This window comes from Mangifera indica, unplaced genomic scaffold, assembly GCF_011075055.1.
Source record: "Mangifera indica cultivar Alphonso unplaced genomic scaffold, CATAS_Mindica_2.1 Un_0001, whole genome shotgun sequence".
Classification (NCBI taxonomy): domain Eukaryota; kingdom Viridiplantae; phylum Streptophyta; class Magnoliopsida; order Sapindales; family Anacardiaceae; genus Mangifera; species Mangifera indica.
In genome coordinates, this window is record NW_025401093.1 from 308,308 (window position 1) to 324,885 (window position 16,578).

Below are 16,578 nucleotides of genomic sequence, written 5' to 3' on the forward strand. Positions count from 1 at the left end.
TAACAGTAGACAGTAACAAACATGGATGATAGATGAGTGTTTGGATTTTCCAAACTTAGCGAGTGAGAATTTGTCATTTCAACAAACCTTGGGTGGGAAATTTACAGTCGTAAATTCATCATAGATAATAGTGATTGATTTGCAATTTGGGTTTTGTTTGTTGTGCTGAATGGTTGCAAAAATTTCAATTTCTAGGAATCATTATATCTTTAGGAAATGTGTTATATTTTAGGTCAAAGTCAAATGGTTATTTTTAACCCAAGCTTTGATGAACTAAGACTTTTCTTTTTTTAAATTTAAAAAATTTATTTGTTCATCTATCACTCACTTTCATTAATAAAAATCAATATATAAAAAGATAAGAAGATCATATACATTAACAAAAAATAGTTGATATATAAAAGTGTTTAACTTATTTACATTTTTACCTTTATTACGTTGACAGTAATTATAGAGTTTTTCATTGAACATTCTATATCTTTTGCTAGTAAATTGAATTTCTACCCTTTTGTTTAAGTAAAAGTCTATTCAAATTCTAACAATTGTTACTTTAGTTGATCTTATACAAAAGTCTAAACTAAGTATGTCAGTTGGTGAAAAAAAATTGTATTAATAAGAGTCTAACTAGATAATTATCACTATTACTAAACCTAAATTGAGTAAGGCTTTGATTTGAGCACATGTGCTAGTACAAGAATTTGCACCAACAATATTATAATCGAATACAATTTGATGCAGGTGAGGAGGATTTAAAAATAATAAGGCATCACTGGAGAAGTGGAGAGAAGAGAGACAAGAAAAAGAGGATAGAAGAAAAGAAGAGAAAATAAGGATAGGGTATTTATATAATTTAAATAAAAATAATAACACAACTGCATTAAATGTTCAAAATAGTTTCATAATTAAACTAATAAAAGGACAAATGAGTAATTTAATGTAATACTAAATGATTTTCATTAATAGGAGTAGATGACGGGTTGAAAAATAAAAATTGCAAACTTGAAGAGTGAAATATGTCTTTGGATCAAAGTTTTGGGTGGAAAAGTGTGTTCAGCCTTTTATTAAAGTAATATTATGAAGGTCGTTAGTCCTTACCAACAGGTCGTAATTTCCAGGAAAATTCACTACATTTCATTTTCGGGAAACTAAACATAGCCGATTCCGGCCACCGCGTGGATGCGGATTCTTTGCGGTCTCGTAATTTACAAACTGTTCAAAAGAATCTTCTACAGCGACGACGTTTTGGACATCGAAACCTCCGATTCTAATGCCATTTTCTCAGTTGCATATAGGTTAAATTTTTTACTTCTTTTTTAAGTATTCTCTTAAAAATTCTACTTATTTAAGCTTAATTATATTAATATTTTGGCTTCTGTGGTATCTGATTAGAAAGCTAATTTTTATTTATTAATTTTACTAAATTTGTAGATTAGACAAGCTTTATGAAGGTAAGGCACACGTGGGTCCCCGAATTCCGGATCCGGATACGGTGCGTGACAAAATGTAGATATTGTTCTTGTTACTGAAGGGTAAAGTTATCATTTTTATCATTTATATTGTTGTTCAAATTTTTTTATTTGTTTGGCAGATAAATAGAAGAATTTTGTTTACTACTTTAGATTCTGGTAAAATGAGCTTAAATTTACTAGTTGTGTTTTAAGTTCTGTGGTCTTGCTCAAATACTGATGGGTTATGCTACAGAGCCAAATTTGTAAGAATAATACTGCATATAGAAACGCCTTATACAAACTCAACCAATATAAATTGAGGTGTTTTAATGTGATTGGATGATTTTAAATTAGAGATAATTTAGACAAATTAGATTAATGATATATCAATCATGCAGGGTTCTTGCATCAGTTTGTAGGGAATAGTTTTGTATAATTCATTTTTATATGTAGTATTACTCAATTTGTTGTACAAAAACTTATAGTGAGATAGAAAGTCTCAGGTGGGGACCTAAAATCTTGCACTTTAAAATCCATTCCTTTAGCACATTAATGCATGAATTAATTTGGTGTCATAAGTTAACGAAGGGCACAGAATTTACTGTCAACTGAATTTTCTATAAGAAAAAATTTCATGAACTCCATAATTCCATGCCACTTTTTTAAACTTATGTCCTTATATGAGTTGATTTGGAAAATAAAAAAGCAGATGTCAACAGGAATTGAGTGTTTAGCAAAATAGACTTGTAAATGTCTAGTTTGACATTTCAAGCAATGAAATTGCACGTATATGTTACCCCTGTTATGGTAGCATAATCATAGTTTTATTCTCTATTTATTTATTCTTTATTTCTTTTCTCAACATGGCAATATAATTAATGCTTTCTTACAGGGAGGCCGTGGTGGTTTCTGTGAAGAATTTTTCAGGATTTGTATCAATCAATGGAGATGGCAGCTGGGTTTGTGAAGGCCAGCATGGGCACAGATCACAGCATTATCCTGACCCTGTAAGTCATAGTTATATATGTCTCTTCTATGGTGACTTAATTAGGCATGCTTCTTGTATTTATAGTGCAACATGGCTATTCTTAAAAATCAGTCACTGTTATCTATGATGAATTTAAGACTATAAATTCTTTTGATCCTTTCCTGTTGCAGTTGCTGTGTCTGTATTAACTGCATAGCATTCTATATCTTATTCATTATGAACTTCATATTTTGTGGGAAATCTAATTTGGAACGACATTGTAATTATTTGAATGATCTAAAGCATTACGATGGTGTTTTCATTATTTAAAATTTATTGCCATATGTTGTGAGCTTAGTAGTATTCCATTGTGTACAGCTCCTTTATGGAACACTTGTTCTCCATTATTTTAGAAGATGTTTTGATTAGATTTTGAAATATTTCTTTTCATTTGGTTTTCTTCACCAGTCCTTAAGTCTCTGATATCTATAGCTTCACAGAGGAAAATACACTACAAAGATATTTTTATTAATAATTTATTTTTTCTTTTGTAATTTCTATGTCTCAGGTGGAGGAAGTTAAAAAACAAGCTTCATTTCTTGAATCATATCTTGAACAAAGGGGAGTTGCCCTGCCAGAAGGATATTTCTCATACAAAGTGATACTTCCTAATCCAAAATTTTAGTATGTGTTTAAATCTCCATAATGGTGTGCCCAGGATTGCAGTGTAGTATATTCTGCCGTAAGCGGGGAGCTTTGATGTACTTTTCAGTTGCTTTAACTGATGAATGCATATAACATTATGACAGAATTACTGATTTTGTATTGTCCTGTATCTATTACTGTAATTTTGATGAAATTTCTTAAACAATAAATTATGCCTGTGCTATTGGTGATAAATGTAATGTGTCATCTGTATGTTTGAAGCAGCCGAAGACAGACTAAATTTTGAGTGGAAAAATTTCTTAGTTATGAACTTGACCTAGTTGATTATAGTGCTGAAACTCAACATAAATATTTTGAGTCACAGCTTTTAATTGCTTATAAATAGTAGTTGCACTGAGAGAAAGATGAATGATTTTGATTATGACATTGAAAATATTTCAGAAAAGGAAGTTGCATGATTTGGAATCCATTTTGATATTTATGCCCTTAACTTTGTTTGTATTCTGAGTGTGAAGTACTGATTGTATTACACTTGGTTGTTAAAATATTTTAGGATTATCACTGACTAACTTATGAAATTTGGTTTTATTTTTCTAGCTCCATTTATTCAAGCAATTTTCCACCTGAGGTTATTACCTTTGAGCAGTGGACACTATTGAAACCACAACAAAAAAATATGCTGTCTGGCTGGCTTAAGGGTGCTTTTAGTGGTGGAAAAAAAGAGATGCAGGAATCAATTAATCAGCAACTCAATTTCAGTCTCAGCACAGCTCCAATCGGGGGCAGGTTTTTCTTTTTTTTTTCTTTTGATTTTTCTGTACCTTAATATTCCGTGTTTATTTATTTATTTATTGCATATTGTTGTATTGAATTTATGTCAATCAACTGTTTGGTGGATAATATAGATACCAGTCAAGAAAATCCTAGTTCATAGATGGTAAAACCTGCAATCCAGTCGTCTGGATCATATGTATGTTTCTCTTGTACATAAAGATGATCCTGATTAGTAGAGACTAAAGCACTTAAAAAAACAAGTTTACATGTATGAGTAACATATGTATGTTACTCTTGTATGTAAAGATGACCCTGAATAGTAGAGACTAAAGCACTTACAAAAGAGTGATGAAAACAAGCTTGTTGTGATTACTTGTTAAAGTTATGATGTTTAATTCTTTTTCCAAGGATTTCTGGTCCAACTCCCTGAATTTTCTGATTGCTGTGAAAATAAAACAAAACTAGCTTTAATGAACTATTTTACATGGACCTATCATTCTTGCTTCTGTTCTCACCGTGGAAGAAGATTGTGATCTGATAAAATGGCCACAGTTTATTGTATAAAATGTTGGGCTAGATATTATCCCATAGATATCCAGACTACGATGTTTCAGTCTAAGTTTTTTGGGTGGAGATCTGTGGTCCATTTTTTTTTTCCAAAGAATTTGAAAAATCCATGTTTGTACTGAAATTGCATGCTAGCACATAGCTTTCGCATGGCAGGCTGCTGCCAGTTGATTTTAGGTTTTTAAAATGCATAACTTGTTTATAATTCAATTTATATTAGGATTCAAATTCAATGGATGAAATTAATTGTGTGTTGTTCTCTGAAAATATATGCTTAGAGTCTCTCACTCTTACTTGACTTAGGCAAGATCCTGTTTGGCATTGATACCATGAGCAACATCAGAATCGACAACATTGAGGGTGCCCTTCACTTTTAATTAATTTTGTTCATTGACTCTAATTTAACTATATATTTGTTGGTTTGAATAGCCTTAGAATTAGGTTTGACTTGTGTGAGACATGTTGCATCCCACCAAGTTTGTGGAATAGATAGTATAATGTTCTCATATGTTTGGTTATTCTTTGATTGAATTTTTTTCCATCATAAATTTGATATGTTTTGTAATTTGTAGCCACTTGAGGGAAAAAGATAAAAACCTCTCTATTTATTGGCAGGTTGGAAGTTAAAGGTAATAAATATGTCCTAGGGGAATTTATCTAATTTAAAGGGAAGCAAGAAGATACACAAGCTTTTAGATCAATCAGAAGATATAAAGTAAGTTGTCTAGTTATCCAAAAGATGAGTATATTTGGATTAGGTATTCTCTCAAGCATTTATGATTTTTTTCTCTTTTTTGGTACTTTTTGTATAAGAAATGTGAACTTATGCACCATATTTTAGATTAGAGAGAGTTGGGTACCTTAAACCTTATGTTTCATCCATCAACCACTAGTCCTTTATCTTGGTATAGGATTATTACTTCTATTAATGCTTTTCCATGTAATTTAATCCAATTCTTTTATGCTAACTAAAATAAATTTCCTATTTGTCAATGAAATCAAAATTTGTTCAGTGTCTAGGGACAAAATTAGGTAAGTCACATGATCTTAGAATGCAAATTGCAAGTCATATTGTTGCTGCAGACAAAAGCCTAATATGATTAACATTTTGAATACCAATCAAGTATAAATGGATTGAAGCTAGATTATTGTTTTTTTCCTTGACATGTAAGAGCAGAGGAAATATATAGTAAATATATATCTTGGAGGTAGAAAGAAAATTTATATAACATCAATTGAAGAGAACTTAACATAAATCTGATCCTTTGATTTCAAGGATGCATGGCTTGTCAATGTCTCTTATCATAAAAATAGAAAACTTTAAGAAGCCAGGGCTTTTGGAAATTTTAGTGAGATTTGCAAGAAGTTTGGCTTATGATTATGAAAAATTTGTTAAATATATTTATCTGAAGGTGTTGATTTATTTATACTTATTGGTGTGAAAATATGTTTTAATCCAATTTCTTATTCAAATTCTACCGGTCTTGCTTGATGATTGATTACTGAGTATGCGGTGCTAGTAATACCTGGGGTGAGATTGGTTTAGATTATTTTTTTATTTGGAAAATGAAAGATGATTACAAAGATAGATTACCTAAAAGATTAGTAAGTATAAATCATTATTTATGTATAATAACGTTTGATAGTTATAAATAATTATTGTGTTTGATTGGAAAAAATAAAAGAGTAATGATATGTATATATATTTTTTATATATAATTTTGATACATAAATGATGTGTTAATCATTATGTGATTGAGTATTACTTTATTTTTGATTTAAAATTATTTAATTATATGATAATACTTTATCTATATATCTAAATTGTATACCAAATGTATGTACACATAATTTTATTGTTAAAATAAGTAATAGTGTAAGAGTAAAATATTAATTTTATCATTAATTAATTTAAAAAAATAACAATTTTTTATCAAAATTAATTAACCCTTAAAATGTTTAAAAACTCACAAATTAATTTCTGAAAATTTTCAAACTCTTATATATTTTAAAATTGCTATATGACTTTAATAATTCTAATATGACATTTATATCTATAATTTGTTATATTGTGTTCAACTTTGGGGGAGTGTAATGTAACCTTTTTTAAACTATTGGGAGTGGGCAATATTTTAAAATTTTTAAAAGATCCCAAACTTTTTTGTGTTGCTAATAACCCCCTAAAATTTTTCAAAAAGACCTTAAAGGTTTTTGAGATACTAATAACCCCGGAAAATTTTCAAAAAGACCCCAACATTTAAAAAAATTACATGTTATCCCTATGATATACAGTTTCATGACAAAGATACTTATACTTATAAGAAGAGAGGAAGATAGAGTGAGAGTGAAAAAAAATAGAAATAAGAGGCTTGTTATATAATTGGAATATTTAAAAGTTATTTTTAATTTTTGTTTATTTAGGGTTAGATGATAATTTCGAAAAATGAGATAATAGGGATAAACTGGTAATTTTACTTTCTAATATTACTGTTTCATTAACATAGTTTAATTTTGGGTGGGAGATGTTCAATATGCTTGATTTTGAGTGGAAAAGTGTTATTTATGCCAACTTGGGGTGAAAAAGATTTCAAGACCAAACCTTGGGTGGCAAATGTAAATTTCTCTAAAAAGAAAACTATTTATGATCATTTTGCACAATCATGGAGGTAACTACATAGAAGATTCTTCCTCTGGGCAAGTGGAGAAGAAAATACAACAGGTCACAGCCATGATTGGTAGGGGAGTTACTGTCTCTTAATTTCTTTAGAATTTGTGTCTTATTTATCTATTTTGAATAAATTTTCTGGGTGGAAGAGCAATGCTTACATCAAGTCAACGATCAATCCTTGAGTTGAGTATTTGCAACTTTGTAACAACTGAATGCATCTGTGCTTGTATTTATTGGATCTAATAAACAACTCAATAAAATTATGTATATATTTACTTCAAATATATAAATAAGTATACATTTTATGTGCGTCGTTATATAAGTAACTGATTACTTAATTGTGTGATAATACACATAATTATGTATTTATTTATATACTCAAAATAAATACACATAGTTTTATCATAAACAAATAGGGATAATTTTCTATTATTAAGACATTCGATGTATAGCATTTGTGTTTTGACTTCATGGGTTTGTTAAAAGCCATTTCATAGAACATGTTTGATGGAATTCACACAAGCATATAATTGAATCCACTTACAGTAAATTTCAACAACTTTGATTTACTTATATCTACTTAATTGGATTGAGAAGCCTGATTAGACTATCTGGTATGCTTATGAACAATCAACTTGAATCCCTCCCTCATAATTTACCATTAATTTGTTTAATTTCTTGTTGCTTATTCTCTGTTGCAGAACTCTTGTATCCTCCAAACTGCACCCAAATTCAAGTAAATAAATAAATAAATAATTTTTTAAATAATAATAATACTAAAATATCAATATTTAAATTTTTATTATTTCCCTTAGACTTAGAGGAGGAGTATTACTGGAGGGCGGCAATAGAATGTGGGTGAGCTTTAGGGCCTCAATGTTACAATTTATTACGTGGTTGAAGTAAACATAGCGACCGTATGATAACACATCTTCAAACATGCAGATGTAAGCATCAACACTGAACCTAAAGATCCTTTGTAACTATAAGTCTATCTTCGTACATCTCAGCCACTGTCTTTGATAATGCATGCCATAACTGCATAAATGCCTTCATTGTACCTTAGGATTTTAAATATATGCAAATATATTTATATAATATTTAAAAAAAACAATTTTGTGATTAAAAGCAATTAAAATTTATCAAATAAGTTTATAATAATTAAAATAAAAGTAAGAAAATAATATTGTCTTGTATTTCTTGCAAAAATTAATGTCACTCCAATTCCTTTCATCAAGACCAGACGACAGCGTATTAGGGTGGTCATTCCATATAACAGCTGTGAGAGATGAAGTGAAAACCACTTTGTCGATGGAATCAGTTTGTGCACATGCTTCCAACACATTGTGAGCTGCTCTCACCTCTACTTCCGCCATTAATTCCTGGACCAAGCAAATCAATCTATTAGTTTAATATTTTTTTTCTTTAATTTGATTTAATTGTGAAAGAGAATTAAATTAGGGAAGAACTGGGTAATTAATTACATCATAGGTGGAGCAATCAGGAGGAGGCTCAAAGGAGTAGAATAAGCCTGAACATCCCCTCAAAGCATCCATTATGCTCTGATAATCAAAGGGGTCTGCTTTAAATACTTTCAATTTATTGTTGTTGGAGCTCAATTCTTCTTAATTTTTCAAACTCCCTGCTTAATCACCACCCACAATTCAATAAACATTTTGGATCTCTTTAGGAAAAAATAAAAAACCTTCAAAAATGTTTAATTTAAATTAAATGATAAATTCACACTCTTTAATCCACTAGATATTGAATATTATTAAAAAAAAATCTTAAAACTGGGTATAATATACAAGATTGATAAACTTCTATAAATGGAGCATTAATTAATGCTAAAAGCCTTATATTGCTTGTGAAATATGTATAATAATTAAGGTAAATGCAATTTAATTAATTATATAAACTACCTAAATTTCAATCTTAACAAAAAGAAAAAATCATAATATATTTGCTAAAGCTGTAATGTTAAATTTAATGAAAGATGAAAAAAGAAAAAATGCTACAATGGACGTACGAAAACCTCATATAAGTCCAAAAGAAAGGTATATAAATAAAACAAGAAGAAACGAGAAGGGAGCTGACCGTGTGTGTGGATGGCATCATGGACGGTATAGCCACGGTGCAGGAGATGGTGGACGAGGGAGGAGCCGAGGTGGCTGGAAGTGTCCATTACACAAACAGTGTTGGAAGAATAATCATGGGTGGATGTTGGAGGCATTGAATAAATTTAATAAAAATAAAATTGAAGCAGAAAAAAGAGAACGATTAGTGTGAAATGAAGTTGAAGGTAGAGAAGGGAGTATTTATTGAAGCTCTGAAAGAGTGTAGTGAGGAGGTAGGCAGAGAGGGTGGTCGTTAGCAATGTGATAATGAGAGAGTTTGATTTCATATAAATTCAAAGAAACTAGTCATTCATGCCAAGTATTTCTTTCTTTCTTGTTAGTTTGGTAGGAACGCGTGCATGGCTTATATGTGGATTGCTTAAGCTTACCTTTCTAAGTACAATAAAATTATTCATACAAATAAATATTATAAATTTACGTATATAAATTAAAATTACATGATTAAGTGATGCAATTATATTTTTTTTTCTTATTTCAAAATCACTAAAATAGTTGTTATCACATCTAGTTAAATATATGAATAAATTTGTATAATTGTTTGTATACAATGTTACTTTTGTCAATAATGTTATTATTCTAGTAGTGTATTACTATATAAGTTTGATAATGTCATTTTGCAAGTTGCACAATTCGATAAAAGGCCTAAAAGACTATTTCCCATCCAATATTTGCTAACATGTCAAATTCCCACCCTAAAAAGTTTTAATAAGTTTGATTTTCATCTGTCATCCACTTCTGTGAGTAAATTTTATTAAATAAAAAGGTAAAAATGTTATTTTGCATCTTTTTTTTTCTATTTTTCTTTTCTCTCTTGTTCTGTTTATTTTCTTTTTTTTTCTAATTTTCTTTTTTGAAATGACATATCTTTGGAAAACAACTTAATTTTTTAAAATATTACTAATAAAAAATTTTAAGGGTTTTTAGAAATTTAAAAACGTTAGAGGGTATTTTTGAAATTGTTAATAATTCAGTATATCCCTTGATACTTTCAAGTATGATAGTTACATCACTGAAAACTAAAAAAGTACAACATTTTAAAATTGGTTAAAGTTTTAATATTTTTTAAGGTCTAACTGAGAAATTTTTAAATAGGTAAAGATATATTATTAATTTGACATTTACATTGGGCTCAATGGAAAACACTCTTTCTTCCAATCGATCAGTTAATGAAACAATTTATTAAGTGTTAATAACAGTTTCATAATTTTAGTAGAATAGTAAGATATACATTCTTTAAGAAAAATCAAACAAACAAGAATTTGACTTTTTGAAACTCAAAAAATAGAGATTTGTTGTTTTATCAAATCGTGGGTGGGAAATAGTCATTTGCCCTATGAAATTTGTGTTGCTTTTACTATGTGCATAAATAATATATATAATTTTATATACAAATAATGACATGTCATTATATAATTGAGTATTATTTTATCTCTAATTTAAAACTATTTGATACAACTAACTCTCCTCTCTACAAAGTACAAGAATATTTTACTTACAAAAAAAAAAAAAGAAGTATATTTTATTATACCTCTATCACTCATTATATTTTGCTTTTTGAGACGAAAAGAAAGAGCATTTTCTATTGAAATATTAAAAATAAATAAAAACCAAGAGTTTTGTTCCCTATTCTTTTAGAAATAATAATATTAAAAGAGTAAAATAAATAACAATGAAGAGTGTTTTCCAATTTAAATTTTTCTTATTTTATCATAAGGTTATTTTTATAGGGGTTCACATCAATAGGAGATGTTTATATTTAATTGTAATTATCTTGATGAATAGGTATGAACTATGTGTGAATGTTTTGACTTTGTTTATATATATGTTTTAACTATGCATATTAAAAAAGTAATAAAACTATGTGTATCCAAGTTTTGTGTATTCAATTAAGTATTTAAATAATGTGTTATTATACGATTAGTGATTTTGAATTAAGATTATAGTATTATTCAATTATATTATAACAAATCATTTAATTACACAATTAATTTCCTAAAGTTGGATACACATATCATTATTTATGAAAAAAAAAAGGACAAGAACGTATCATTATTTATGAAAAGAAAAAAGAACAAGTTAGGAAATGTGATTGATAAAATATTATTAGAATGATGCAAATTGGGCAATTAATAGAAAGAAAAAATGAATATAATTTTTAAAACTATTCAAAAACTTTATCTTTTCTCTGTCGGTGTCGTATGATTATTTGAAGTATTTTATAAGTTAATGTTATGATAGAGTAAGTTTCAAGTTGTGTATTATTATATTAATATCAAATATGATATGTGGGTATCATATTCATATAAAATATTAAGATAGAGAATGACATAACATATAATATATGAATACGTGCAAGCCAAATAAAAAACATTAAAACGCAATTTTCATATAAGACCGGTAATTAATTCAATGGGACTGAATTTTAATCAATTTATTGATTGTTGTTGCTTTGTTTATTAAAATTTTTTATTATTATTATTTTGTTTCATAAAGCAAATTTTTACTAATTTTCTTTATTTTCAAAAGTTTATCCCAATGTCTCCAATGCCTTTTTTAGCCAAAATCTAGTAAAAACTGACTACATCTAGAATTTTCTCTTTATTCTCTTATGTTGTTGTTTTCCTTTGCTATTGTTCCCCTTTATTGTCAGTCGCATTCACCATTGTTTCTTCATCATAGTTATGAAGATTTGAAATACTTTTAACAAAGGTCTTTTGAACTGGACCAGAGTAAAAACCGTTTTGAGTATTAGTTTCGGTCAGACCGTTTGGACCGATCGATTCGATCGAAATTCTATTTTTTTGTAATAACTTAAAACAATTATATCTAATTATATATGTTTTATATACTAAATTTTATATTATGCATAATTTTCACAATTAACAAAATATATATGGTATTGAACATAAATATTAAACATAAAATTACAAATTAACAATAACATATTAACTTGACAAAAATAATTACTCAATTACAAATTAATAATAACAAATTAATTTATTATTAAACAATAAAAATCATAATATAAATTGATAAACACCAAAGCCATAACACAAATTCACAAACACTAAAATTCAAAGCCTGTTAACGGTGAAATTTAAAATATTACATGTTGACTTGTTGACCAAGTTATCAGAGAGAATTGCAGTAAAATCATCTCAGAATTATCAAAAAAATTGTTGTACACCATTGGACCAAAATTTAAAGAAATTGCAGTATGCTTCAATGTTGAAAACTTCAAACAAACTTCACAATAAAAAGTTTACAGCAGCAACAGGATTTTAAGCCTTTCAAACAACCAACTACCGTCATTGTCGTCTTGTAAGTTTGCGATTGAAACCAACACCTCTTGGCGTTGTCGTCGTCGGCAAAAGATGAATCAACAACGCTGAAGTTGGAGAAAGTTGTCACCTGCAGCAACTTTTCTCCTGCCTGCACAACAAGGAAAGGAAGAAGAAAAAATAGAAGGTTTTATAGTTTTTGTATGAAACCTTGAATCGGAAACGGCCTAAACCGATTGGACCGCGGTTTAGATGTGAACCGACAGTTCGACCGCGGTCTAATCCGATTTCAAATCTAAAACAGTTTTGTTTTCTACAGTGTTCGTCTACAGTACCGGTTCACGGTCTGTCCAATTCCAGTTGGTCCAGTCCGATTTTTCAATCCTTGCTTTTAACTCTATAAAATGGAAAAAATGGTTAGTTGTATTTGTTTCTTGACTACATTGTACTTATTTTATGATAAAATCTTGTGTTGATGCACTTAATTATGGTTTAAAGGTTTTTTAACAAAATTTGAGCTTCAAGTGTTAGAATATATTTCAAATATATTATTTTCTTGTTAGAATATATTCTAAATATATAATTTCCTATGTTAGCAGATAGTATAAATATATGTTTTTTTTTGAATTATCATATGTTGATTATATTGATTTGTATTGTCGTATATAAGATTTTTTATTGATATAAATTCATATATTATTTAAATAATCATAGTTTAATGGGATATTAATTAAAATAGGTAAAAAAATTTTCGCTTAAACTTTTTTAGGCAAACGCACAATAATTTTACTTTTATAAGCAAATTTTTTTATAACTCCAAAAATACCCTCCTAGCCCTGTATGCTTAGGCACTGGAAGGAAAGTTTGAGTGCGTGTATGAGGAGCTTTTCACTTCTCACCATTTTTTTTAAAGAGCAAGTGTTAATGAAAAGTACAAAAATGCATTTTCACAAGACGTGTTTTGGGACCTTTCTTGACTTTGATGTAAGTAGCCTAACACTTAATTTTAGAATACATCAAATAAAATTAGGGTTATGTTTAAGTTGGAAATATTCTCATATATAACCAACCTTAGCAAGTCTGACACTATCTAGCATGCTTCAATTAGTCTGTCAAACTACAAACCATATTGTTAAATGAGTTTAGCGCGCTATGTATTAGGAATGTAACATTTATTGTTTTATTAAGACTATAATAGGCAAATAATTGGATATTATATGTAGACTGTAATTGGTAATCTTATTATCAACTCTACCTTAGACTTTAAAATATTATTATTAATTTTTAAAATAAAAATAATCTCATTTTCAATTAACATAATAAATAACATAAACAATATTTTAAATAATTATACTTAAGAATATGTAAGTAAAATAATATAGAAGTATTATTTTATTATTTTTGACCAAATATGATAATTATTTATACCTGTTAAATTTTATCAAATATATTAGTAATTTACATTTAGTAATCTTCTAAGTAACCTATTTTCAAGATAATCTTCTAATTTTACTAATAAAATATTACTCAACCTAAAGATACTTTAATTGCATTTAAAATTGTTTTAAAATAGGGATAAAAATTAATTAAATGGGACATAAAAATCACTTCCCTTACAAAATATGAGTCAATCCAAGAAGATCGTGTGGAAATTGTGAGCCACTTGTAGAAAGATCTAATAAGACATTGAATAATGAGACTAAAATTGTATTACCAGCAATTGATGAACCATATGCATATTATATATTATTATTATTATTATTATTATTTAAGATCAACATTTATATATTTCTGGTTTCTTCTTGTTAACTTTTCAATATAATTTGCATGTTACAATTTAGAGGTGGTAGCAACTCAGGCTAGCTTCAACACAACTCACCATATTTGTTGGTCATATCGGGTTAAGACTTGTATAGTAACGGATCTTACAAGTTGGGTAGCCAACAAAAATACTAAAGTACATGGCATGACCAATGCTTTAGGGGCTCATATTGTGTCAGGGCCTTAATGGGCCCGCCTGCAGACTAATTCGGTTTTTTATTAATAAATTATTTTTTAAATTAATTATTAAATTTTACTAATTTATATTTACTTTTAATTTAATACAATCGAAGATAGTACTTCATAAATGGTGGGTCAATTCTCTAAATCACATTTTGCATTTATTTTTAAATGATGTAAAATCATTTTTTATTACTTATTTTCGTATTATAATTAAAAGAAACTTTTCATTTTATCCGTGATGTCGTGTTGGAACTTACTTTCTCTAACTATTTTTTCTTTGCTCACTTGATGTTTGATGCAGGACAACTGTCGCTCATATACTCTACCAACAAGAAGAATCGAGAAACTCACACGCATGGCCTTCAGATAGTGTCACTTTTGGTTTTTTTTTTTTTGCTTTAACTGCTACTCCACCTTTTATTGAATGTCTAACAACTTAGTTTTTAGTTTGTTTTTACAATTTTGTTAATTATTATTTTCCTTTAAAATATTTTAGTAATGAAAAAAACTTAATATGTTCTAAATGGAAAAAATGTTCAAATGATTAGGGCAAATTCACTTTTTTTGACTCAATTTGGGCAGACATGGGTGCGGTTTAAACACCATAAGAGAGATTTTGTAGAGATAAGTAAGTTCACATAGCTTGAAGATGAAAAAAACAAATCCATCGTATTTTGAATCGCATTACATATAAAAGAATCATGACAAATTTTGAGGATGTTGATTTATTTTACTTAACTCTTTGACTCGATGATAGATAAAATGAACTTAATTTTTTCTGTTTGTAAGTTGTTGTTAGTGTGTTGTGTGTATATGTGTGTTAGAGGTAGAGAAAAGACCAATTTCTATTTGTGTGTTAGAGGTATAGAAAAGTCACATACTTTTTATTATATAGAGTCACATCTTACTATTAGTAAAGAGTCACATTTTTATATTAGTAAAGAATCACCTTTTTTTAATCATAAAAAATCACTTCTTTTCATTATAAGGAGTCACATTTTTATATTAGCTAATAAAATTGAGGTATTCAAAATCTTATTAAATATAAATTATTTTATCAAATAAACACTATTATAGTTGATAAAATAAACTTTCAATATGTTATATAAGTCATAAATCTTACACCAATCACAAACTATGGCTTTTGTTTGTACATATAAGTGTGTACAATTTATTTATATGCAGAACTTTATTTATATGGAAAATGATTTGTAACCCTTATTATTTCTCTCTATAACCTACTTTCAACTAAAAGTGAGGATGAAATTGTAATATATAAAAATACAATATTATTCATCATCATTCATACTTTAAATTTGAAGCTTTATATTTGTAGTTACTAAAAAATCAAAGAAATATTGACATAATAATCACTAGTTTAAAACTGGGCTTCAACAAATTTGTTGTTACTTTTCAAGAAGTCCTTATTTTCTCATCATAAATCAAAACCCCTTGAAGGTTAGTCAAAGAAATTGCTCACTCGTTTCATGTTTATTTCCATTGAATATCTTTGCTTCTTGCCACACCATAAAAATTAATTATCACATTATGTCAATTGGATGATTAAGAATTAGTTTAATTAATCCTTAATTGTAATTTATTTAATAAAAAGTTTTGTCCTAATTATAGACTAAAAAATTCTTACCCAAAGTTTGTTGAAATGATAAATTCAATGTTATTAAGTTGCAAAAAGTAAAATTTTCATCCATAATTTTGTTAGTGGATTTTGATAAGTGAAAAAACCAAAAAGTCATTTAACATATTCCTGTTTGTAGTTTAGTTGTGATTTTATGATGATTGTTTCTTTTAACTGCTGTATTAGCTGATCATAAATTTATAATCCAAGTTTCTGCTTATTCATGCATATACGTACAAGAGGCCATTTGATAGTGCATTCAAAAATCGTGTGCCCTTAATCTATAACCAAATATTTTGCTAATTTTTGTATTTGTACAAGTTTGTTGTAGGTTAGTGTTTTATATAGTTTTTTAATTTTAGTTTTTTATACATATTTAAATCTAGAACAAAAGAACACGACAAGAGTAACAATATATGTATAAATAAA

At 28.0% G+C, this 16,578-nt stretch overlaps 2 pseudogenes; one reads left to right on the forward strand and one right to left on the reverse strand.

Annotated features, from left to right (window-relative positions):
- The first annotated feature begins 1,104 nt into the window (after positions 1-1,104).
- LOC123205041 lies at positions 1,105-5,434 on the forward strand (annotated as a pseudogene).
- A 2,131-nt stretch (positions 5,435-7,565) lies between these two features.
- LOC123205040 lies at positions 7,566-9,342 on the reverse strand (annotated as a pseudogene).
- Between the last annotated feature and the right edge of the window lie 7,236 nt (positions 9,343-16,578).